At 36.2% G+C, this 26090-nt stretch overlaps 1 long non-coding RNA gene across 1 annotated transcript; it reads right to left on the reverse strand.

Moving 5' to 3' along the window:
- Positions 1 to 925: 925 nt before the first annotated feature.
- Positions 926 to 24794, reverse strand: LOC147577501 (uncharacterized). The gene is made up of 4 exons (XR_015255836.1): positions 24703 to 24794; positions 9779 to 9852; positions 2153 to 2393; positions 926 to 1145 (listed from the first exon to the last, which is right to left on the reverse strand). It is a non-coding gene; the product is annotated as an uncharacterized LOC147577501 (long non-coding RNA).
- Between the last annotated feature and the right edge of the window lie 1296 nt (positions 24795 to 26090).

Here is a 26090-nt window from a genome sequence, read left to right on the forward strand (position 1 = left end):
CTCTCTCAAAAATAAATAAACAAGCATTAAAAAAAAAAAAAAAAAAGAAATTGTTCCTTGTTATTTTTCTAATACATATGCATATAATATAAATAAACAGATAAACTAATTTCAGAAGAATTTTTATTTTAGTGACATTTATATTTAAGTATTACAAATACATTTATTTAATATGGTGGTTTTTATTGATTATTGCAGGTCTGAATACTCCTAGACTTCATCCAGCCTGCACTATTCTGAAATCATTTTAATGGTCAGATCCATAAGTTGTTAATAAGTAGGCCCTCAGTCATCACCTTATCCCACATTCAATAATACCTATTAATTAAAAAAAAATGCAAAACTTGGGAATAAAGGGGGAAAATGATTGCATTTCCCTTCAAAATCATGCTAGAACATCACCTAACAAAATCACCTCAGAGTTAATTGTCTAGAAGAACCTAATTTTGTTTGACTTGTATTTGCTATTGATTGGAAACCAAACTCTAGTGGTTAATTTGTAGACAATCAATCATGTGAAAATGATTCCTCATCTGGCAAAGTTACTTCCAAAGGTCACGATTTAATTCTCTTTGAGGATACAGACCAGTTTTGTATGTCAGTGAGCAATCTTATTCTGTCATCCTTTGCTCTTTACTTATATCTTTTTTGAACCAAGGTTTTTGCCATTCTGATTCCATCCTTAACAGGTTTAGTAGAATTTAGCCGTATAGTAAGTATTCATATAAAAATCATATTTTGAACATTTTGAGAATTTAGTTTTTTTATACCTGGGACAGTCCAAGGGGACACTTAGCATGTGATATTACCTTCTGATGGGCCCTATGATCACAAGTTATAACTATTTTACTTTACCCATCATTCATATATAGATATATATAGATATATATTAGTTTTCTATTGCTACATAAAAATTACCACAATCTTAACAGCTCAAAATAATACAAATTTATTATCTCACAGTTTCCATGGGTCAGGAGTCTGGCATATCATGGCTGAGTTCTGTGCTTAGGGTTTCATATGGTTGAAATTGAGGTGTCATCTGGGCTTCTGTTTCATCTGAAGTTCAAGATCCTCTTCCACGCTCTTTTAGAGGGTTGGTATAATTCAGTTCCTTCCAGATGTAGGACTGAGGCCCCTGTTTTCTGTTTGGATATAAACAAGGATTGGTTTGGGGTCCCAGTGGGTACCCACTATTCTTGCCATGTGACCTTCTCTATAATATAGCATCTGTTCCTTCAAGGTCAGCAAGAGAGTATTTCTGTTGCTTTCAAACTTAGACTTGCTCTTTCTCCTACCTGTAGACCATGTGATTAGGTAAAAACTACCCTAATAATCTACCTTTGATTAACCTAAAGCCAATTGATTAGTAACCTTAATTACATTGGCAAAAATTCCTTTCAAACTATAATTTATCACAGGAGTGATATATCACATTTGTGCTCACATTCAAGATAAATATGTGAGTTGATGGATGGGTTAAATAATTCAGTGTGGGAAATCCTCTCACAATTTATCTGCATATAAAATAACCACATTAAATAAATCACTTTAAATATCTTACGATTTTATTTGTCAAAACATCTCAGTAAATGTTAAAAAAAAAAAGACGGTGTAGTTTAAAGATAGACAAATAGATCAGTGTAACAGAACAGAGTCCAGAAATATACTCACATACGTATGGACAACAGATTTTGACAAAGATAAAAAAGGAATTCAGTAGACAAAGTGTAATCTTTTACCAAATGGTACTAGAACAGTTGATATTCATATGTGAGACAAACTTCAATATATACCTTCCACCACACACAATTACTTAATTTAAAATGGATTACAGACCTAATTGTAAAATTTGAAACTAGTTAATTTCCTTAAGAAAACATAGGAGAAATCTTTGTGACCTCAGTTAGGCAAAGATTTCTTCAATAAGGCACCAAAAAATGATCTACAGGAGAATACACTGGAGTTCTCTAGCAATGTATCTCTCGCCTATTTTGTATTCTATGCTGTAAATTCTAGTTGTCTTTGTCTTCCTAGACCATCACTTCCTCAAATCGGGGAGTCCATTGTGCTCCGCCTGAGTTTCCCCTCCCTGTACTGTAACCTATTTTCTCTCCAGGCAGTTATTAGCCAGGACAATCACAGGATTCACCTCATTTGTTTCCCATCTTCAGGGGTCATTCTCTGATGCCCATTGTCTTGTAAACTGTTGTTCCATATATTTCCATTTGTTGCTTCTCTGTTACTCAATTTCCTACTTTAGACTCTTGAGTCTCTCTGCCTCCCTTTCTCTTGTTCTTTCCATCTTCCATTCATCGTCATGCCCTGCAGTAGGCTTTGCTATGATTTTGAATTCTGGTACCATTGATCTTTAGGTGCCTCAGTCTCCTGATCTACAAAATAGTGATAATAATAGTATTTAATAGGATTGAGAATGGCGAGGACTGAGATAAAAAGTTTTAAGCTCTTGTTCTCATACTGGCTTTTCTCATCTTGAATTTTTACCCTCTTTATCTATTACCTTCACCTAAGATTAATGATGCCACTTCAATCGCAGAGATATGGTGGCTGCTATTTCAGGTCAGCCATAGTTACCAAATTGTTAAACACCTTTCACATTTTCCAATGATGTTTATTACAATGTATAGACATAGGGACAAATGAAAACTCAGAAAAGCCCAACTTGGTGATCTGTGATCATCTATGTGAGAGAAACTCATATTTGCACTTATGGTATAGGAAACTATTAAAAAAATAGACATGATAGGGGCGCCTGGGTGGCGCAGTCGGTTAAGCGTCCGACTTCAGCCAGGTCACGATCTCGCGGTCCGTGAGTTCGAGCCCCGCGTCGGGCTCTGGGCTGATGGCTCGGAGCCTGGAGCCTGTTTCCGATTCTGTGTCTCCCTCTCTCTCTGCCCCTCCCCCGTTCACGCTCTGTCTCTCTCTGTCCCAAAAAAAATAAATAAAAAACGTTGAAAAAAAAAATTAAAAAAAAAAAAATAGACATGATAAAAATAATTTAATGGAGAGTCTATGGGATTTTATGTTCTCTGGGTAATGGCAAGGGAAAAATAAATGAGAGGGCGAATCATCATAAAATGGGAAGAAAGAGAAACTATCTGATTTGACATGGATTGGGGAGATACCAATCAAATGATACCATTTTGAGATAAGTGAGAGATTTAAGTGGATATATCAATTAAACAAATTTATGAGTCTGCAGCTCAGAACGTAGGTCTCCACTGGGGAAAAAAGTGAGATTATTCACTATATAAAGATATTTAAATTCATGATGTGATAACGCAGAAGACTGATTATCAACGACTCGTAAAAATCATCATTTTTAGCCATCAGCAAGGACAAAGATTCTATTGATTGGATTAAATACATTCCATGTGAAATAACCCAGATCTTTCAGACATGGATTCAGAAAAGGAAAAATCATCACTCCCACTTTACTATATGCACTGTGGTTGAGGATTAATGAACACGGTGTGAACAATGTGTGTGGAAACATTCCCAAAGAAGTCATTTGCTTTTGGGGCTCCTCGGCTTTGCATATAAAAGATGTTTGCATTCCTACCTCTTATTCTCCAGGCAGCTATTCTCCAAAAGAATCCATAAAGTCTCAAGTGCATACAGGTAGCAACCTAGGCATGCGGGCAGATCCTAATGAAAAGCCGTTTCTTTCTCAGTAGAGAATAACCACCCTTGTCCTTCCACTAGTAAACATCGCAGTGTATTTATAAGGAAGTAGAACCCTAGATCGATCTTTCACACCGTAGCGCTGAGACAGGTAGTAGCAGTATTATCCATTTCTTGAGGCCAATTTCACTTTTTATTTTTTATTTTTTTTCCTGGCCAATAATTTGTATATCATTGGTGGATTTCAAATCAGTCTGCCTAATATCTTCTCATTTGGTTGGGGGGGGGGGGTATAGAGGGTACCATATAAATAGGTTTTGTTCTATTTAATTCTATTAATGGATATGCAAATTCTTCATTACATCATACTGCCGTGACATTAGAGATTTAAAAGTTACACTATCATGTTCTGTTCATTCCCAGTAGAAATTACCTGTTCCCATGCTTTCAGTGACTAGGATAGCTATCCGAAGCCACTAGTCAGTAAAATTGCAGATTCTGTCTGGTTTATGGGTATGTGCATGTCCAGGATATCATAATATAAGCTTTTACAGATACAGTTTCCCAGATATTATATGACATTACCCAGTTCTCCCCACATAAGAACAAAATGGTGTTGATCCTTTATGTGCCCAGTCCCAGTTGAATCATAGGAGAAGGAGTTTCTTTTTTCATCTTTGGAATCTGAGATATTAGGGAGTGACAATCATGCCTTACTCCTCTGGGGCATCATCATAGTTGATGTTATCCATAGCGTCCCCTAATACATACCACCTTATCCTAGGTCATTAACCTTACTGACTATAGATCTTTAAATATACCAGAACCCATACTGTCCTTTTAATGAGTTTGGGGTTTCATCAGTTTAATGACATGACTAGCCAACTCACAAATTATTCATCATTCCCAAATGACTGCTGATGCCATTCTCCTCAAATAGAGGGTCCATTAAATCCCAGAATCATAAGTCAACTAAAATTCCCATATCACATCCTGCCTAACGTGTCCAGTTGTCATGAAGTCACCACATGTTGTTACCAGGGGGTGTTTTGGCATGAGACGGAAGAACTGTGTAGCCCATTAAACTCTCCACCGGGCAGAGTCTAACTCTGAAAACAGCTCAGGATGGGTTGTCATAAATGCCACATCTGCACCTCGAAATAGAGTTATTTGTGATGTGTGACTGCCATATAAACCTGCATCCCCTTCTCCTGAGGTTACCCTGTTTCCATGACAGTTTTCTTTTTTTTTTTAATTTTTTTTTTAACGTTTATTTATTTTTGAGACAGAGAGAGACACAGCATGAACGGGGGAGGGGCAGAGAGAGAGGCAAACACAGAATCAGAAGCAGGCTCCAGGCTCCGAGCCACCAGCCCAGAGCCCGACGCGGGGCTCGAACTCGCGGACCGCGAGATCGTGACCTGAGCTGAAGTCGGACGGCCAACCGACTGAGCCACCCAGGCGCCCCTCCATGCCAGTTTTCGTAAAGGTACTTAATTTACATTCACATTTTGGTATATTCAATGAGGCAAGTCAAGTGCTGACCTTCTGGAAGGGTGGTAGCAATTGGCTTCCTATCATATTGTGGCAGCTGCCTTTATTTGTCATCTCATTTCAAATTAATACCATGTGCAGAAGCTAAGCAGCATAATTCAAGTGTAATAATCATCTCAAGATGTATTTTAATGTTTATTTATTTTTGAGAGAGAAAGAGAGACAGAGCGTGAGCAGGTGAGGGGCAGAGAGAGAGGGAGACACAGAATCCGAAGCAGGCTCCAGGCTCTGACCTGTCAGCCCAGAGCCCGACATGGGGCTCGAACCCACAAACCGTGAGCTCATGACCAGAGCCAAAGTCGGACGCTCAACCAACTGAGCCACCCAGGCGCCTCTCAAGATATATTTTAAAATAAACAATGGAGTAAATATATAGTCCACAAATCATGCACCCGATGTTACTTCTAACTGGTTGAATCTCAGGTGTGCATTGTTATCTTTTCTCCCCAGATAACCCAGATCAAGTTTTTAGGCAGAACCCATAAATCAGCATAAGTCAGTTTTCATTCTTTGTATGAAACAGGTCAGATGACTTTTCCCATATTTGCCATTAGTTAATACTGGATCTTAGATAGCTGAGTATTATTCTCTTGCTCTGAGATACCCTTATGGGAATACAATTACTGCATCTTTCCCTGGAATTACAAAACAAATATTAGGTGCCCTTCCCATTTGCTATAAACTTCATTTGTCTTGTATTACCTGTTTTAACATATCCTTCCTTCCTTGATTGGGTGCTCTGTTTGTTCATAATTCTTACGTATAAACAGACAAAACATCAATATTTGTCTCATAGGCCCTGTCTTTATCCTGTTTCCAGGAAGAAGTCTTAGGACCTGATCGGTCAAAAGTTATAAGACTGTCCTTGCCACTTGGTAATGAGGACATAATCATAATTATGTCGAAATTAGCTACCAGGGCCAAAATGTTACCCACTCTAGAGTTCATTTAGAAATTTTCGCTGAAAAATTTATCTAATAGATATTGTATCTTATGTATCAATATCATTCTCTGTCTGGCCATAGGCAAATGCAGCTGTTGTCTTAGGGTCACCAAGTCAAGTAGATGAAAAGAAAAATTTTGCAAGGTTGGAGAGATAAAAGGTTGCATAATTGTGTTATGTATTCAGTGAAACCTCTACTCAGTGGGTATTAAGGAACATGACATATCTGGCTTAAAATATTTTCCTGCTTACAGCCATACATTTGTAAAGTGTGCATGTTGATCAGAAGAAACTGGCAGTCCAAACTGATAGCCTGTTTGCTATGGCAAACTTCAATTGTATTTTCTACAGTTGCTTCTGAAACTGAAGAAACACATGAAAAGCAAAAACAAAAACAACTCTAAATTCTAAACAATACCCATGTTTAGCTCCCTGTGGCTATTGGCAGGAGTCCAGAAATTCCAGCGAAGTGCAGGCCTCTGAGGAATAAGAATATTATCCAGAGCCATCTTAAGGAGATTTCTCTCCTGTTGGTACCAGCAAAGAAGCGGAGTCTCTTACCACATGAGTGGTTTTACTTGATTTGAGGTTTTACTTCGCACAGCCTGATCATACCTATGCATGGTCATTTCATGAACTCAGGATACTAATTCTAGGGATCTGATTAAGGTATCTCTGATGATTTCCAATCTGTTCTCAGCATCTCTTCTCAGCAGGCAAAAAAAAAAAAAAATTTTTTTTTCAAGGATTTCTACACGAATTACCTTGAATCTTTCTGTAAATTCCCAAGGAGACATCCATAACTGAGTAACTTAAACAGCAGTGGAGTTTGTCATCTAGTTAGCTAGAATTTCTCTGTCTCATTATACTCTAAGGCCATTGGCTATAGCACAAGGTCTGCAAATGTCCAAGTGGTATTCTCTGTGTGGGAGCCTAATTCCACCTGTGTCTGTTAAATGACTTGCTCCCAGCTTCACCTAGTGTGAACTGTTTCTTCTCCTTCCCCACTAGGGTTTTATACTGTCTCTCAAGTATATTGCAACCAATTTCCAAAACCGCCATTCAACCCTAAGTTCTAGAACACTAATTGTGGACCAAACAGCGTAATGGGCTTCGCTGAAAGGGAAACAAAGGGTTTAGACCGTACTGAGATGGGGAAAGGGAGATCCCTCAAGGGCTCTATCATAGGACTCTGCAGGCAGTGAAGAAACCAGGTCTGCATGAACTCATAATGAGACTTTCCTGATCATGGTTCTGGATCTATCAACTCCACTTGATCTGTGAACATTGCTACACTGCTCTCTCTATGGAATGTCTCCAACATTACCTGAGACATGACAGCTAAAAGTTCTCAAAATTATCTGATATATTTCTGTGGCAGTGAACAATTGTTACTCTTTCAACACCCAGTAACAAATTGGAAATTGTCTCTCAAATAAGCTATAGAATTGGCTGTGAATGGCAATTTTAGAGCTCCAAATGCAAGAAATTTTGGATGGAGAGTGGTATTTAATTTCTACCAAAGGGTTCAGTCTGTATGAGTTCTGGTTGCAAGCACATTTAAAACCTTGAGAACCATTTAGAATGAGAATTCGTAAATAACTGACTTTTGTTAATCTTTTTATATGTCTACTTAGAGCCAATTCCAATTTGGAGTTCATTTTGGTGACTTTAAGTATAGAAGCCATCAAAGCTCCTAAGTGGGAAGTGGGGTTCATTAGAACCCCACTAGTCTAGCTGGACATTGGAATATTATGGTTAGAAAACTATGAATGTGCCTAATGTTTTCAAGGATACCCATGATTGAATTGGCAAACATACTAAAAATTTCACAAATTGGGCTGAACCTTGCTTGATATTTAGCTGGATTCTTCATGCAGGCTCTTTTTTGCTAAATGTATAACTCCAGTCCTTAACTTGTCTTACCCTTCTTTCCATAAGTCAGCAATCTTGGTATTACCAATGCAGGGCACTAACTTATAATTAATGATTTTCAAATCCAAATATCTACAACACTAGATTAAGACTGTACTAGTGAATTCAAATATCTTTGAGTCTAGACCATGAAAGTATAATGCATATCATTCACATATTTATAGCCATGACACCTTTTGCTGGTTCTAGGCTCCATTGAAGCCTTCCTCGATTCTTCCAACAAAATTTTATTCAGATATTTCTGGATGGAAAATGGTGTCAAGATATAAAATTAACTGATTAGTATCTTTTTCAACTTTTTTAAAAAAATTGAAGAGGTGAAAGACATTGTCATCTTGTTTAGTCAAGAATTAAAACCATGAAGTTCAATAACTAATGCAGTCTGGTGTAAAGAAAAAATAAGATTTTTAGAATCTGACACAGGTGGGTTTCTATCTTCTCTTTACAATTTAGAAACTGTAATATGCAATATTGAGAAACTTAATTGAACTATCTTTACTTGCAAACTATTTTCATCACATTTTTCTTTTAAATTTTTTTAATGTTTATTTATTTTTGAGACAGAGAGAGACAGAGCATGAATGGGGGAGGGTCAGAGAGAGGGAGACACAGAATCTGAAACAGGCTCCAGGCTCTGAGCTGTCAGCACAGAGCCCGACACGGGGCTTGAACTCATGGACCGCGAGATCACGACCTGAGCCAAAGTCGGATGCTCAACCGACTGAGCCACCCAGGCAACCCTCATCACATTTTTTCAACTGAAAAATGCGAATGCTAATATATCTTACATTGCAAGACTACTCTAAGAATTAGAGAACATTTCTGGAAAGTGTGTTTCCCAATACAGTAGTCACCCCCAAAAGATTAGTGTTATTAGTATCAATAGACGAAGATAATACTTATATGAGATAAAATAGCATAGAATATTAAGAAAGAATTATTTGGTGGATTGGGTTAACCAGTCAGTTCTGTTGATACACAAATCATAAAAAGACAAGATCAATTGGATGTCTTAATCGAAAAGATAGTGATTATGTTAGTATCTAAAATAATAGAGTTAGGGGTATCTGGTAGCCCAGTCAGTTAAGAGTCTGACTTCAGATCAGGTCACGATCTCACAATTTGTGGGTTCGAGCCCCGTGTCAGGTTCTGTGCTGACAGCTCAGAGCGTGGAGCCTGTTTCAGATTCTGTGTCTTCCTCTCTTTCTGCCCCTCCCTCGCCCATGCTCTGTCCCTCTGTCTCAAAAGTAAACATTTAAAAAAACAAAAATAAAAATAAAATAACAGAGTTAAATACCAATATTTCGTGCCTTATATTTTAAGCCAAACAGAAGTATTTTCCTCAGTGATTTTCTTTGGTACCTGACTTGATTATAAATTCATACCATTTTAATATTTTATTATGACCCTGTATAAAGGAGTATTTTGAAATATATATATTTCTCCAAACTCATAGCTTCTAGTCTTCTTCCTAGAATGAAGTCTCATTGTATCTGTATAATAGTATTTTAAATTACTGATTTGAGAAAGAATCACAAGGATTGTGCAAGGGAGAATCTTTGTGAGAAAAATAATTAGATTTCCACCTGTTTTTAATTTACATGCAAAATGTAAGTTTCACAATTAGTTCCAAATGGGGAGATTCACTCTGGAGAGTCTGTCTCTTGACCTCCTTCCTCCCACACAAACCCATCTTCTTACCTCTATCCAGGCAGGTGTAACAGGCAACAACAATGTAGACAAGAATGTTGGTACCAGAGATTCAAGTCGGTCCCCTATGAAATATGAAATACGTTACAACATAGACATCCTCTTATTAGCATGAGTAATTAACCATAATCTTTTGCTCATACCCCATTTCCTCTGGCAACTGTGGCATGCTTTGCTGACACTGCAGTAAACGTCCCGCTCACTAGTAGCAAATTTTGATCTCTATGTTTCTGTAGATAACAAGACTCTGCACATAAGGATCAGCGATTACAACATTTTACATTCCTTTTGTGCCAGGGGCTTTATTGTGCTCTTGCTTCTTTTTATTCCTCTCGATCACCTGTAGCAGCTTCTGCCCATTTAGATTAATTCTTTAGGCCAGGCAATCTGTTCTGCACTACTGACTTAGTGTGCTTTAATAAAAACATGCTGATAGCAAACTGATATTTCTGAGATTACCTTGATCACAGAATTAAGATTTATTTTCAATAATATGTTTTTATTTCACAATTATTAGCAGGGGATTTATACTTGAATTTATATCATAATTTAAAAAAATTTTTTTAATGTTTTTATTTACTTTTGAGACAGAGAGAGGCAGAGCATGAGCAAGGGAGGGGCAGAGAGAGAGGGAGACACAGACTCCGAAGCAGGCTCCAGGCTCTGAGCTGTCAGCACAGAGCCCCGTGCGGGGCTGGAACTCACAGACCCTGAGATCATGACCTGAGCCAAACAAAGTCGGATGCTTAACCGACTGAGCCACCCAGGCGCCCCTATCATAATTTTTAACTGTTAAAGGTTATGTTTTAAAATGATAGCAAATGCATTATGAACACAAAACCCTGCTGAAATATCTAATGTCACGGAAAGTTATCTTAAATGAAAATATAACAGGATTTTGTCTAAACATACTAATATTTTGTAAAGGGAACTTTTGTGTTTGTATCACATTTTTGAATCCGTCTTCAGTAGAGAATTAAATATGAATACATGAAAATATGAAAGATCGCACGCATTTAAAACTATAATTCTCCTTTTTCACAAAGCTAATAATTTTGCAGGTGTATAAAACTAAAAGCAAAAGGGTAAAGGAAGAAAACAGATTTGGGAGACATACAATTTATCATTTAAAAAATCAAATTGAAGAAGAAAAGTACTGGGTAACACAAAACAGAAAACATGAATTTCTATCACTAGACCTGATTTCTTCCAAATACCTTTCTATCTCTTTCACTAAGGAAATAAATAATCTGTCACTCGACTTAGAATGTGGAAAGACTAATGTAGAATTTTATGTAAATAAGGAGTCAGACTTCTACACGTTTAGAGAAGAGCGGTTTAAATTCAAGTTGTGGAAAATTCCACAGGCTGTGTAAGCTCTCCAGTTGGAGGACTCCGGAGAAGCATGTCTGAGTCTGAGAGCCAAAAGTAAGTACCATTTCAGTCTCTGCCTCCCCACGGAATAGTGGAACACCATCAGGCAGAAGGAAAGGCAGCTGCCACATGGTCACGTGGAGGTCCCAAGCGCCCGCAGAAGGGGATCAGGGCCCCTTCTGTTATCAGACCAAAGGACAAAAAAAAAAAAAAAAAAAAAAAATTACAGTCCTTTCTCGGGTGGAAAAAATATCCTCAGAAAACTGAGGATTTAGGGTAGGGACAGAGAGACAGATTCAGATTATTTGAAGAAATGGTTATGAGCCTGGTCCATTACACTAACTCCTTTTACAAATACGCTAAAAACACACAGTGTGGTCTCTGCCTTTATGAACCTTGTATTTGAGAGAGAAGGTAAATCCACATGAAACAGGTCTTCAATTTCTAAAATGGACAATAGAAGAAAATTATACATACATACATACATTCATATATATATAATATGAAATATAAATTTAATCCGCCTTTAGCTTAAATGCTTCTTGGTGTTCAGATTTCACCTACTTGAAGCTCAGATTTCACCTGCTTGAAGCATATTGACAATGCTTTAGAAAAAGAAAACTTTATTTCCCGATTTTTTTTGAGAAAATTACTAATCAGAAAGTGCAAAATGCGTAATGACATACTTTGCTTTTATTATTGAGCAATTAAACCAAACACATTCCTGTTAATCAATCAGGTGAGCACGAAGGAGGTGCTCTCAGCAAGATCCTCTTTTCAGTCCTTCATCAGTTACTGTAAATGGGAGGCTACTAGGATTGCAGCACTCTGTGTATGCAGAAAAGGGCTCTCCCACTGTGCTTTTGTGTGGCTTCCCTTCCAAAGGATGAAAAAAAGAAATATTACCCTCTATGCTATAATATTGCTCTCGGTGTTTGGCGCTGTGCAGGCTTTCAGATTCCTGAACTAGAAAGGGATGTTTTATTAAGAACAGAAAATAAAAACTGGCTTTCAATGTTGTCTAAAGTGAAATGTGGGATTATTGACTTAAGTAGAAAAAGAATGATTCAATGTTAATGGCCAAACTATGACTCAGAAATTAGATCAAATACTATTTTCAAATACTAACGACATTCAAACAAAATTTGCACTGTGATATAAAACAATATAACTATTGTTATAACAAATGAAAAAGAACAATTTCTCCTTGTTAAGCTTTTGTTCTACATTAGTATTTCCCAAAATAACAGTATTAGAGGTACTGATTTCTGAGCATTGCAAAAGTCCTCACAGAAAGAAAGAGTGGAAGGTAGAGGCAGGAAGGGAGAAAGGCAGAAAGAGAAAAAAAGAAAAAGAGAGAGAAAAGGAAAGAAGTAACTAATTGAGAAACAGAAATATTAATATTGTAGAGTCACACAATGTAGGCTATGAAATTAGAGTTTTCTATCAAATAAGACAAAATTTACATTACCTTCGATACTAATGTAAATGAGTATGCTTGAGGCTCAAATATTTTTGTATACATATATATTTTATTTTTGCTTTGGTTACTGCCTAGTAAACTTTTAGGAGGCCCGTGATTTCATCTCTCTAGATTCATCATACTCTGCTCTGGAGTTTCGACACTGGGAAATATGCACAGAACACTCATTGCCGTTTTACTGCTAAGAATCTCACTCCAGACAAAGCAAAACTATTCTCCCTTAATGTGTTTTGCAACATATTGTCTGTGCCCAAACCCCCTCCACGTTATAGCCTTTTAACATGGAGGGCCTAAACTTTTGGAAAAAAATTATCAAGTGTTCACATGCCTCTTTTTTAAATTCTATATCTCATACTTTTACCTGTACCCTGTTTAAATGGAAAAAGAAAAATACGAGGACAAAAAGTTTACCATATGTCTTAGTCTGTCAAGGCCGCTATAACAAGATAGCACAAGTTGGGTAGCTTGTAAATGATAGAAATTTATTTCTCACAGTTTGGAGGCTATAAGTCCAAGATCAGGGTATCAGTATGGTTCCGTGAGAGTCCTAGATTGCAGACTCTTGTACCCTCACATGGAGTAAGGGGAGCAGGAGCTCTCTGGGCCCTCTTTTATAAGAGCACTAATTCCCTTTTTGAGGGCTCTGCCCTCATAACCTCTCAAAGACCCCACCTTCTAATTTTTAGAATGCTGTCATCATATCTACATCATCTATCTTAGAGCATCTTTGTCCTGTAGAGTAGATGCCTGTGAACTAGTTTGACAATTGGTTCCAAAATTTCTTGCTTTATCAAATCTGAAATTGACCCCTAAGATTCTTTACCAATTACTTCTACCATCTCACACCACCCTACATTCTCTCATATGTCTAATCCTAAAAAGTTTGTTCCAGCCCCTCAAAAACAAATACAACATCTCTCCCTCTTTCTTTCTTTCTTTCTTTCTTTCTTTCTTTCTTTCTTTCTTTCTTTCTTTCTTCTTTCTTTCTTTCTTTCTTTCCTTGCTCTTTCTTTCTTTCTTTCTTTGTATTTTCCCTTTCTTTCTCTCTCTCTCTCTCTCTCTCTCTCTCTCTCTCTCTCCCTCTCTCTCTCCTCTCTCTTGCATGCATTATTATATGCCAGTAACTCAGACTGTTCTTATATTCTAATACTTAGAACAATACCTAGTATGGAGTAGGCTTTCAATAAATCTTTATGAAAGGAATGAATGACTGTATGAGTGAACAAATGAATGTCAAACATGAAATTGGGGCCTGTTATAACACAGGCTATCCACTGTGGCAACTTTTGGATCAGAATAGAAAGAGAAAGATATAGTCAGTAGTCTTAGGAAAATTGGAGATGTGAATAGGATGAATCTGCTGATCATGAAGGCACTTTCATATTTTGAAATCTGGAAATGTAACTAGATGGTCTTATCTGAGAACCCTACACTTAATTTGAAAAGACTCGAGGCAGGTGTACTATAAGGTATAGTGTCTGGGAAGAATCATACTAGGATGATAGGATTAGATAGGAAGGGAGGATGAGAGGTAAGTTAGTGTTTGCTTGTCCATTTGTGTATTTTCAATCTGTGATGCTACAACATTAAAAGTCAGATGCTACAGAATATGGGCCATTTATCTCATAATAAAGACTTTACTTCTGGGTTTTCAATGGCTGGTCTTAAAACATCACTGGTCCTGAATACAGGGTAAACCATGATTCTTACATTAAATGCCATCTCCTATCCTTGACCATTAAACATGCCAAACATTCAGACTCCTGAAATTTTTCCCTAATGATCAAAAGTGATGATTACTTTGGATGATACTTTTGCTGTTATCACAATGTGTGAACTAAAGTAGACGCTCAAAACATACGAATACCCTTTTCCTAGTGGATGTAAATTAATCTTCACTTGCCTCAAAATTTACCACTATTTGTATAGTCTCTACAATAGGATAAAATAAAGTAGAACAAAAAGAAATTTAAATATTGTACAGTAACATTTTTGACTTAATCTTATAGCCTCCCTATGGCTTCTGAATACACAAGGTTGAAAGAAGTCTAAAATATGAATTTTTAAAATATTCTTTGAGATAACCTGAAAGAAACAACAAATAGTGATAGCTGACTTTACCAATGCAGGGCTATAAAGATCACCTTCTTTTATCCTATCCATTGTATGCAGAATAAAGAACACATTTATTATGTAAAGGTCTGGCTTCGTGAATGGATGGACTAGGTGATATGAGTTGAGGGATTCTGTGCCAGGTCAATGCCTACCAAATATTGTGTTCAAGTCCTGATGCTATCCATGGGATCCTGTAAGTTCCCTTCCATGAGAGTCTCCCATAAAACATAAATACTCATAGGAATTTTTATAATAATAGTAATACTTATTGCTTGTAGTGCAAACAATGATGACTGATGACATGGCTAACACCTTTATAATGTTTACTATGTGCTAGGCACTGTCGTAAGCACTTTGCATATATGAATTCACTTAATCATGGCAATAAATAGGAGGAGATACTATTAAATTCCCAATTTTACAGACACAAAAGCTGGAATACCGAGATGTTAAGTTGTCCAAGGTCACACACCTAATATTAAAAAAAGCCAGCACATATTATATAAAATCTCTCTGTGGTGTCAGGGACCACTCAGAATTACATTTCCCCCAAGGAAAGGAACACAATGGACTACACTAAAAATATATAAGGTGTCTAGGTGACGAAGTATATATGCATGAAGATGGGAGATAGAAAGTAAAAATAAAAATGGTGTATCACTGATGAGAAGAACTAAAATAACTCAAGAAAGGAAGAACGTTTTAATGACATTTCAGCTACTCTAGGGTTTTTAACTACAGTTTTAATTTTAAATGTTTTTTTTTTTTTTTGGATTGCATTTATAGAAAATGCTGTTTGTTGAAAATCTCCTTCTACTCATCAACCAAAAATGAAATGTCAGTGCCTTTATTCTTCCTTATTTATATTTAAAACTCAAATCTCCAATTTCCAATAAGGTGTTTATTATGTATGTTGATCAAAATGCCTGCTAATGAGTAAATACACTTCTTACTTAACAAGTAAGCAAATATTGTTGCTATTGCTTCTGAGGATCTTGCTAATTTGTGTCAGGAATCCCCCTGACAAGCTTTCATTCTCTGCCCTGCTAAAGTACATTCAACTACAAAATCTCTCCAAAACACCAGTCAATATTTCCTGGATAGTTCTTCCCAGCAGCACCCATTGAGAAGTGATTCTAAAAGGAAATTCAGGCCAAGGTCAAACTGGCTGTTTTTCTAAAATCAGTTTTTACCTTGGGCTCCTCATTTGGAAGAGATTTACAATGACTTACCCCTCATAAATTCATTCATTTTCTTTCCATTTTTATGGTCAAATCAGATGGCAATATAAAAAGGGTCAAAGACATTTTAGAAATTGATGAGTTTCAAATAATAATAGCTAATACACATAGAGCAGTTAACCACATTTCAGGTATTAACTTTATTATAAAAGGTAGGTACTATTATTATTGCCTCTTTTGTGAATGAAGAGCCTGGACTAAAAAGTTAAGACACTCAGGCACATTGCCTGGTTGGTCAGTAGCAGAGCTTGAGTTCTAACCCAGATAGTCTGAGGCAGAATCCACATCCCTCACTTCTTCTACACTATGGAGATGAATAATTGTGTATAATTATTTAAAAGGGATCAAAAGAACTATGTCAAGCTCTTTGGAAATTAAAGAATTTAGTAATACTTTGCAATAAGTCTCCATTTTAACCCTCTTGGTATTGGTAAATATGTCATATCAGGATAAAATAATAATGCAAAGTGTGGAAAACAACTGGATAAAAAACTGAACACACATCAAGTTTTGTTGTTGTTCCTAGTAACTACCAGTATTTATAACCACCACTGCAACCAAATATAGACTATATCCACAATGCCACAGTTTCTTTATGACCCCTTCCAGTCAATATCCGCGTCTCATACAAAACCTTTGCTTTGATTTCTAGTACTAACAGAGTAGTTTTACCTGTTCCTGAATTTCATATAAAAATATACCATATAGTACTTATTGTCTTGTGTCTGGCTTCTTTTACCTAGTATAATATTTTTGAGTTTCATTATGTTTCTTGTATGTTAGTATTTCTTCCTTTTTTTTTCCTATTTTTTTCTTCTCTTTTTTCTTTTCCCTTTCTTTTCATTGCTGAGTAGTATCCCATTACATGAATATGCTACATTCTGTTTGCCTAGTTCTTGAGTATGGGCATGCAAGCTTGGCCAATCATACGTTCTCTCCTATGACATAAAATTCTCTTGAGCTAACACAAAGATACTGTCAAAATAGAGTGATTATTCACAGAGGCAGCACTGAGAGAGTCCAGGAGTAGCAAGAATCCAATGATAGTGACAGTGGTTGGAGTGGATCCTGAACACAAAATTTCAGTTGTGTGATCTTAACTACAATTCTTGCTAACAAGTTTTCATTAGTCCTGGTCCATTTTTCTAGACCACTCCAGTTACCCGTGACTTCTCAGAGCTTCTTGCTATCCTTCCAATTAAAATTAAGTTTCTGCTTAATTATCAGTACTGCTTTCTATTGCTTGCCACCAAGAACCTTTATTGGCCAACTCATTTCCTTCAGGACCTCAAGATTACCATCTGAGGTAACAAAAGTTTAAAAGCTCTGATCATAGCAATAGAAGTAGTTATTGACAGAGTGGCTAAATTGCCTTGTCCCTGGATCAATGATTGCTCTTAATTCTGAAAGGTATCAAAGTCCAGGATCATGAATTTTCTTATGTATTTATTTATGCATTCATTCATTCATCGAAAAAGTAAATAAGAACAAAACTGATATAGCAAAATGTTCACTGCATGTTTTAGGATAAATGCTAATGTACATAGGCTCATAGTATGTAAAAGACATGTGTGAACATTTTTGTACATATACCGAGGTGCTGCATTACAAAATTGAAACAGTATTTGTATAGAATATATTTTTTTAAGTTTATTTATTTATTTTGAGAGAGAGGAGGAGGAGAATGGGGAAGGAGCAGAGAGAGAGGGGGAGAGAAAGAATCTCAAAAGGTTCTGCCCTGACAGCGTGGACATGAGACAGAATCTCAAGCAGGATCTGCACTGTTAGTGCAGAGCCTGATGTGGGGCTTGAACCCACAAATGGCAAGATCATGACCTGAACCAAATACTAGACTCAGATGCTTAACAACTGAGTCATCCAAACACACTGAGATAATTTTTAAAAAATCATATTATTAGGGTTTTTTTGTTTTTCATATTAAATATAAATTGCTTTAAACTAAGGAAAAAATAAATTTTATAAAACTAAGTCAATGCCACAATCCAATTGCAATTTTGTTCTCTGTCTGGAGTAAAGAAGAAGCTTCAGGGGCACCTGAGTGTCTCAGTTGGTTAAGCATCCGATTTTGGCTCAGGTCATGATCTCGCAGTTCGTGAGTTTGAGCCCCGCATCAGGCTCTGTGCTGACAGCTCAGGGCCTGGAGCCTGCTTTGGATTCTGACTCCCTCTCTGTTTGCCCTTCCTCTGCTTGTGCTCTGTCTCTATCTCTCAAAAATAAATGAATGTTGAAAGAAGAAGAAGAAGAAGAAGAAGAAGAAGAAGGAGGAGGAGGAGAAGAAGAAGAAGAAGAAGAAGAAGAAGAAGAAGAAGAAGAAAGAAGAAAAAGAAGCAGCTTCAGAGAGAAGGAAATGTTGTCATTCTTCCTGGAACCTGGAAGAAGGTACAGTGAAGATACATGTTTTCAGGGAACAGCGTGTGGCTAGAGTATTAGAGGAGTTGAAAAAAGTGGAAAAACCGAAGATTGGGAAAGAAAATTAGCACGTTATACCTTAGAAAGATCACTGTCTAATCTTCTATTCCAATCATCCAAAATGAAATTTCAGCTTGGTTCAAAGCTGCTTTAAAAAATCTTGAATGATGACTATATTGATCTTGCTTTTAACAAAGCAAGGGCAGCTTTTGACAGATAATAGTTTCTAGAGAGAATTTTCTTGATTTCAATGAGTTTTATTTTGACAGTTAACTTCTATTAATGACACTTGGTATTGAATACATGTTTCTTTTAAGATAAATTTATTGAACTGTAAAAAGTCATTGATGTAAGTTATTAATGTAAGAACAATGTTGAATAACAGAATAGGTGGGTCTGATACAGAGATTGGGTAAAGTAACAAAGGCATTGTGATATTAGTTGAGGTTTGGGAAGTTTAACATAAAGTAATCGAACAGTTTGAGGTTTTGAATTGAAGACTTACTTTCCCAAACGTATCTATGCAATTCAGTTCCTTTAAGTGAGGTCATATATTTTAAATAAGTTTTTAGTTTTTTCCTTCATAATCATAATTATGATTGAAGATGTGTGGCGTAGTGGAAAGAGAAGCAGCCATGGACTCAAGGTTTCTATTCTCTCCGAGTACTTCTGGATATTTATCAAGCTTACTTCTGCCATCCACCATAAGACCGCCAATAAGTCCCTCAACAGCTTAGAATTTCTTCCTCCCTTCAGACATTCCTTTTTCTTCAAAATGATCCCCTTACAAGCATATTGATAAATGAAGTCACCGGATCTATCATTAATTTCAAGTCCATGCTCTGATTTTAACACAGATCCTGTGATGGAGGAGATGGAGTGGTCAGAAACAAGAATAAAGGGCTTTTCTTCTCCATTTCCTCCATTCCTTCTCACCTGAACAGTTTGCTATTTATACATTTCAAAGATCCTCTTCGATGGAAGCACCCTGGAATTAAATTTGAAAGCTTCGAATTAGATTTTTCCAAAAATCTTAGCCAATTTAAAAAAAAAGGATATATTCAATTGATTCCATGTCCTTGTTCATACTATTTTCAACTATTCAAAGAAAATATATCTGCTTTATGGGTAAAATTAAAATAATATATTATAAAATTTGAATGATCGCAACCCATGTACTGTTAAAATGCGTGGTTTACTTCTTGAGACAAGAAGGTGCTACAGATCGTCATATAGCTGTTTCTCTTGTGGATATCACAATTTATTCCTGGGAAGGCATTGCAGAGCTGCTGCCTAATTAAATAAACTTTTCAGTACAATCAGAGACAGATGCGTATAGTTCTTACCAAAAGGTTATTTGTTTTTCTCGATATTTCATATAACACACACACACACACACACAATCACATTCAAAAGTCTCACCATCAGAAAAATGGAGCAATTGAAACACATTCAGATTCATTTTACAGTTTTTTTTTTTAATAAAGTGTAGTTTGGCATATCTGCAGAATAAATCTATTTAAACTCAATAGGGCACTTATCTCTTTCTTTCCCTGAGGCGATACTGTAGGATACTGAGTAGAGTAGCATACAGCAATTACAGTCACATTAGAACGACAAAATTTAGCTTCTAAAAGGGTTAGAGGACTCGGGTATGAAGGAGAAAAAGATTTTAAAACTCAGAGACACACAATGCAAAGCCATTAACCATTCATTCCCGCACACAGGAGAATTTAAAGATGCATTAAAGAATCTGGGTGTAGATTTTGCTATCATTTACGGCAGGTGTTTAGGGAAAGGGTAAGATTTTGATTTTGATGTAACAATCACATGAATAATAAGACTTTTCAGATATGGAAATGTATCTTTTATGTAATGTAACTGTTTAATAAAGGCTTCACATTTTTTTTAATAGACTTTGTTTAAAAACATTTTTTTAATGTTTATTTATTTCTGAGAGACAGAGAGACAGAGTGCAAGCAGGGAGGGGCAGAGACACAGGAACACCCAGAATTTGAAGCAGGCTCCAGGCTCTGAGCTGTCAGCACAGAGCCTGATGTGGGGCTCGAACTCACAAACCGTGAAATCATGACCTGAATGGAAGTTGTACACGTAACCCGCTGAGCTACCCAGGCTCCCCTAGACTTTATTTTTAAGTCGTTTCAAAATTACAGACAAAATCAGAAGATGGTACAAAGAACTCACATATACTCCTTCACTGAGTTTCCCTGTAATCACTATCTTACATTAGGATGGTATGTTTGTTGCATTTAGTAACCAATATTGATACAGTACTGCTACACACTTTACTCAGATTTCCTTAGTTTTTATCTAGTCTTTTTTCTGTTCCGGACTACATTACATTTACTTGTTATGTTTCCGTGGGTTTTTCATGCCTGTGAGTTTCTCAGAATTTATTTCTGCATGTGATTTTATAGGACTTCACAGGATTCCCTCTATTGAAATTTCTTTGATGTTTTTCTCATAATCAAACTGAGGTTATGATTTACTGGGGAGAAGACTATAGCTGTTAACGTGTCATTTTTTCACATCGTACCAAGGGTACATTACATACTATCAGTATGAGTTATCATTGTTGATGTTGACCTTGATTACTTGGTTGGGATAGTGTTTGCCAGGTTTCTCCACTCTACTGCAAAGTCACCTTTTCTTCCCATGTCTCCATATTGTACTCTTTGAAAAAAGAGTCACCACACACAGCTCACACTTAAAGGGGGTGAAGTATTCACATAAATTAAACGGAATTATCCTATAAGGGAGGATCATGTTTTCCAGTTATTTGTTTACAAAAAGTGTTTATTTATATCATATGAAATTCTTACACTTTGGGTTATAACCCAAGAGTACTTTATTGTTTAAATTGTTCCAGTTTTGGCAATTGGGAGTTCCAATTGGCTCCTGGATATAATCCCATGCATGTAGGTATTTTATTATTATTATTTTTGAACGTTTCTGTTATTTCTGGCAACGCAAGATGCTCCAAGTTCATTTTGTATAGTTTTATGCTCCATATGTCCATTCTAGATTTCTAAAATCAGACGTTTCTCCAAGAAGCTCGGACTCCTTTTTTGTTTTGTTTTGTTGTTTAGATAACCGTACTCAAAACCAAGATATGTGCATTGGTGTCCACACTGCGACTGGAGTGTTGATATTTCCAAGCTCTTTTAGCTTAAGTAGCAAGAAAATATACACTACTCCATATGTATATACACGGAACTATAATTTATATTCAAATATGTATAAATGTATCTATTAAGCTGTAAGTTTATACTGTCTCCACCTATAATTCATTACCTAGGAATCATTCTAGCCTCCTCCCCTTCCTTATCTGCAAACTGTGAGAAACCTGGCTCACAACCTACCATCCATTACTCAGTTGCTCATTTCCAGGATGTACACACAGCAGTATCAGAATTAACCTGCGGATCCAATAAACCGTGTTTTCAACCATAGTACAATGCTTATCTGCCATCCTTTGCCTTTAATCTCACCGTGTGCACTCATTTCCAAAGTTTCTCTAAGGCTGCATCTTTCCGTCCATCCCCTTTAGTGAAAGTGTTTCATGCATTTGTGATACAGTTGGCTTGTTTTGTCACATTCTGCACTCCATCCGGTGATCTCCCATCTCTTAAATGATTTTTAACAAATTGACACATAGTAGGGCATATCTTGTAAAGTTCTATGGGTTTTGATATGTGCATATCATGTATCCACCATCCCAGTATCGTATAATAAAGTTCCATCACCTAGAAATCCCGTGCTTCACGTCGTCACCCTCCTTCCCTTCTCCAGAGCCTCCAGCGACCATAATTTTTTAGTGTCTCGATAGTTTTGCCTTTTCAGAATGTGATATGATGGAATTCATACAGTACATGGACTTTTAAGACTGGCTTTTACATTTTGAAATATGTATTTACGTACATCTGTGTCTTCATGGCTTGGTAGTTCATATTTTTCATCATTGAATAATATGCTGTAGAATAGATATATCACACTGTATTTCTTCATTCTCCTGTTGATGAATATTCTTGTTGCTTTTAATTATGGTGTTTAAGAGTAAAGATTCCGTACACATTCTTGTACAGGTGTTGTGTGAATATAAGGTTTCAAATTATTTAAGTGAATACGTGGGAATATAATTACAAGACTTATGATAAGACTTTCTTTACTTTTGTAAAAAATTACATACTGTATTCCAAACTGGCTGGGCCATTTTGCATTCCCGCCAACACTGAGCTAATTTTCTCCAGCAACTGGTATTGTTAGTATGATAGGCAGAATAATTGTTCTCAGTCTATGTGAGAGAAGGCTCTTATAAAATCTTTTACAATAAAGAGTAGGCCTTTGTTAAGGAAAACATACTGACTGTATTTCACAAAGGTTACTGTTTCCATCTTTGTGCCTCTGAGTTTTCTTGGTTCTTTACCTTGAAAACCTGGTGGGGTTCCTGTAAGTAAACTCATGAGAGTGTGAGGGCTCCCTAAGACAGACTGGGGTCTCTAGAAATTTCTCACTTTCTTGTTAGTCTACAATCCTCATCACTGAAGTATTCCTGTCAGTATATGACTTCAGTGGCTGTTGGTCCACAGCAGCTGATCTCAGCTCTGATTTTTTTTTTTTTTTTTTTTTTTTTTTTGGTCTCTGTCTGTCTCTCCAGAGTCCTAGGGAGTGGTTTGCATCGACTTCAGTTCTCTAATGGGTGGAGAAAGATTGTCAAAGCCTGAGTTTGTTCAGCTTTTATTTAGTAAAGATGGAGATGACTGCTTCCAATCTCCTTAACATGTAGAAGCTAGAACTGAAGTTGGTTTCCAGTGATATTTTTTGTGTGAATTTAGGATGCATTTGCTAATCATCTGTGGTCACTCTGGTACGCTGAATTATTTTTTTTCTCACAGAATCTCATATCTTCTACTAAATCTTGCCACTGTTACAAACACGTGAAGTCATGAATCTTCCCGCACATCTTCAATTCATTTTCAGTGTAAAGTGCCAGGAGTTATGCACTCAGTCACTTGATACTCTTGTGCCTTGGTTCCCTAATCTCTAAAAGGTAATCACTACAGGGTACCTCTAGAATGCTGTACTAGATTGTCCACAAATTCCCATTGTTAATATTCTAGGTAAAGTTGTGTATAAAAATAAAGTTTTGAAGATGGAATCACAATTTGAAGCAATGGCTCTCAAAGGAGTTAATAAAAGCAGCATCAGCTTTATCTGGGAACTTTCTAGAAATGCAAGTACTTAAGGCCCACCCAAGACATAAGAAATTAGAGAGTGCAGGTGGGACCCAGGATCTGTGTTTCAACAAGCCGTTCAGGTGATTTGGACACAATCTACATTTGAGAACCATTGCTTTAAGATAGTGTATGCTTTTACACAATCCCATTCTGAATATTTGCTAAGTTAAATAATCATAATTAATTTATATGTATTGTTTCTATCTGTTTAAGCTTTTATGTATTTGTTTTCAAAACAACATTTTTAAGTGTACTTATAAATATGACCTCTTGTATACGAGTACCTCCTAATAGTGTAATTTAGTTTTTTGACAAGTCTGGGATTATAGATATGTGATCACTTAGTATGTCTACAGATTCAGCTGGGAGCAATGTCATTATAAACGGAAGTGAAGCTGTAATGTTACAGGGTTTCATGAGCAGGATTTTTAAAATGAATTTGTAGTAAATGCTTAGAATTTGAACTTCCACGTTGACACAAGTGAATGCAAATGAGAATAAATTACCAGCTATGACTACTTTATGCTACGAGATTTTATAATGTGAACAAAACTAAAACTTTGTTCCTAATAGGCTTAAGGGCTTTGCTCACTCTTTCTTTCTTTCTTTCTTTCTTTCTTTCTTTCTTTCTTTCTTTCTTTCTTTCTTCTTTTTCTTTCTTCTTTCTTTCTTTCTTTCTTTCTTTCTTTCTGTAAGGTAAACATTTGGATGATACTTTCTTTGACCACAAATCATCCCATATTTTCCCTTTCTGTACCTACTTGCTTTGAATATGCATAATATGTGATATACATCAACATTTATGGCAAGACTACATTATTTTCTCAGGTGATCAAGCTTTAAAAGCATAACACAAATGCTTTCTGTAGAGCTAAACCGGGTGAAGCTCAGTATAAGATAAATGGTTTGTAATCTGTGAACAAATAGTTTTTTTGATGAGATTAGAAGTGTTCTCTACAAATTTAGGTAGATGTTGAAAAAGATGAAGAAGTCGGGATTTTCCACAAAACTTACCACTATATCTCCCTCAGAACACAACCATTTGTAGGGGCACCTGGATGGCTCAATAGGTTAAGCATCTGACTTCAACTCAGGTCATGATGTCACAGTTCATGGGTTTGAGCCCCATGTCAAGGGCTCTGTGCTGACAGCTCGGAACTTAGAGCTTGCTTCAGATTCTGTGTCTCTCTCTCTGCCTTTCCCTGCTTGTGCTCTCTCTCTCTCAAAAGTAAAATAAACATTAAAAAATTTTTAAAAAAGAAAACAACTATTTGTAAAATATATTTTAATCAAATCCATCTTCTCCTCTATGTGTAGACCAATGATTTCCTATATAAAATCTTTGTATAGGAAGGAAATAATGATTAAGACTGTGTGTTCTGTTTCATCCAAAGAACACCTGAAACAGAACTGATGGTGATGTTTATTAAATATACAGATTTCAGAATTAGACCAATGAAATAAAAATGAGAGAATCTGGAACCCAAACATTGGCTCAGAAACCTAGAGGAGCTCTGGTTTCTGTTAAGAAGTAAGGTCACTTTTAAAATCTCTTCAAAACACTCAGAATTGTTATTGGTCCTTGGTAGTTAATACTGCTTGTTTACTGTAGTAAAGGTAACATCTCCTTAATGGACCAATTTATTAAAGTTCTACTAGTACAAATGAAATGTGTTGTTAGATTCACTGTAATGATGTCCAAATATAGAATTTAAATATTAAAATTCTGAAAATGTTAATCTGCTACATGGTTAGCAGGTAAAGCATTAAATAGAGTGTACCAGTAGTTATTTTTTCACAATACTGGTTTTCCTTTCCAAAGACATACAATATACTGGGGAATATTTCTTTTAAAATACAATTTGAAATAACTATGATTATTTCATTTTAGACTATCAGAAAACAATGCATCTAAATTGGGAAGCAGTGACATAAAAAGTAATCATGGGTTTTCAAGCCTTCTGTTTCTTTTCTTTGTGTTCTAAGGGAAACCAAACTATATTTAAGACTGACTTCCTTCGTGATCTTTTCATCTTGTGCTATAGGGATGGTTTCAGGTAGCTATGGTAGCTAAATTGAGAGGCACTGTTTGCTTTTAGGACCCCATTGATTTTTCCACATCTGTTTTATGTGTCACAATGACTAAAGCAATACTTTGTTAGCAAAAGAGTGAATTAAGAACCACAGTAAAATTCACAGTAAAAAAAGGGTGACCTGAAAAGAAAAGGCTGGTTATATTCATACCAATACTCAGAACAATTCCTGGACTATATTGGGAGTTCAACAAATACTGTTGACTGAAAATATATATCAAAATTAATTAATCAAAATTACTAATTATGTACTTAGGTTTTTCACACTTGGGTTAATTTAATAATAATATAAATATTTGAAAATAAATT

Source organism: Puma concolor, chromosome C2 (genome assembly GCF_028749965.1).
Source record: "Puma concolor isolate L17-30 chromosome C2, mPumCon1.1.hap2, whole genome shotgun sequence".
In the NCBI taxonomy this organism is placed as follows: domain Eukaryota; kingdom Metazoa; phylum Chordata; class Mammalia; order Carnivora; family Felidae; genus Puma; species Puma concolor.